The sequence below is a fragment of the Mesitornis unicolor genome, unplaced genomic scaffold (genome assembly GCF_000695765.1).
Source record: "Mesitornis unicolor isolate BGI_N332 unplaced genomic scaffold, ASM69576v1 scaffold10238, whole genome shotgun sequence".
Taxonomy (NCBI): Eukaryota; Metazoa; Chordata; class Aves; order Mesitornithiformes; family Mesitornithidae; genus Mesitornis; species Mesitornis unicolor.
Window position 1 is genome coordinate 23453 of NW_010202544.1, and position 1194 is coordinate 24646.

The 1194-nt window shown below is 39.2% G+C and overlaps 1 protein-coding gene across 1 annotated transcript in view; it reads left to right on the forward strand.

The window, feature by feature from the left end:
* Positions 1-1050: 1050 nt before the first annotated feature.
* Positions 1051-1194, forward strand: part of KIAA1217 (KIAA1217 ortholog) — a 92390-nt gene continuing 92246 nt past the window's right edge. The window contains exon 1 of the mRNA XM_010190429.1: positions 1051-1194. This exon is cut by the window's right edge and continues 68 nt beyond it. The gene's annotated coding sequence lies outside the window, so the exon portion shown is untranslated.

Consider the following 1194-nt stretch of genomic DNA (forward strand, 5'->3'; position numbering starts at 1 on the left):
TTTTTTACGACATCTTATGCCTAGTGCTGATTATAGGCCTTTATAAATTTTGTATTTACATACAGGTTTGGGGACAGAGTGAGCGTACTTTGCTTTGAATTTCTGCTTGTACAGCGTCTGTTCTAGTTTGCTGTGAAATAGAGTTTGATTGAAAGACTGGAAAATTATTATTAGAAAATAATAGTAATATGTGATTGAGGGAGTTTCACTAAACAGTACTGAGTATATTTCTTAAAGCAAGCCCTCTTTGTAGAACTCACTATACCTCTTAGAGTTAGCAAAAAAAATGTTCAGGCTGTTGTATCTCCTATTGAGTGTGGGGTTTTTTAGGTAGATCTTACAATGAAAGGTCAGTAGAAGTGCATAAATGAAACCATCTCTCCCTTCTCCTGAGAGAGTTGGCTTTTTCTGGATACTGTGTTTAGCAATTTACTAGTATGATTGCACAGTAAAAATCGTAATTAATGTGGTCAGTTAATGAAGACATTTCTGATTTATGCTGATGCAACAAAAAGCAAAATTATTATTTGTGACTTCAACTAAAAATATTGATTAGCTACTTTGACTTTGCTGCATGACCTGTACCTTTGATAGATGGCACAGCAGAATATGCTGAGATTGACAGTGTACAGCTACATCACAGTATTTCTTTTCAGAGGATTTTTTCTTAGTAGATTTGTCAATGTAAGAGTGTGTGTGTGTGCGTGTGTGCGCACATGTCTATGCTATAGTGGTTGGTTGAGCAGCAAGGAATGGCATTACCATACATCTCCTCAGGATATGTCTTATTCTGAGGGCCTTGTTAGCTACAAAATTTGCAATGTGGATGTACAACAATAAAAACCTTAGAAGAATACCCAAGGGCACTGTTTTCTTAAATAACCTACACAGAAATGACCTTCAGCATACCAGTATTTGAAGAAGTTTGGATTTCTTCCTTCTTCTCTTTGGTTTTTTTTGGGTTTTTTTTGAGTCGTCGTCCCCCCCCCCCCCCCCCCATATTCTGGTTTCAATAGACCAATAATGAAATGCTCTCTTTTTCAGACAAGAAGCCCAAAGCTGTCCCAGAGCCCACAGCCCAATTTGGGTGACCAGACAGAACATCTCTCCGAAGCGTCTGCTGATTCCTTAGAGGCCATGTCCGAGGGCGATTCTCCAACTCCCTTTTCAAGGGGCAGCCGCACCACGGCCAAA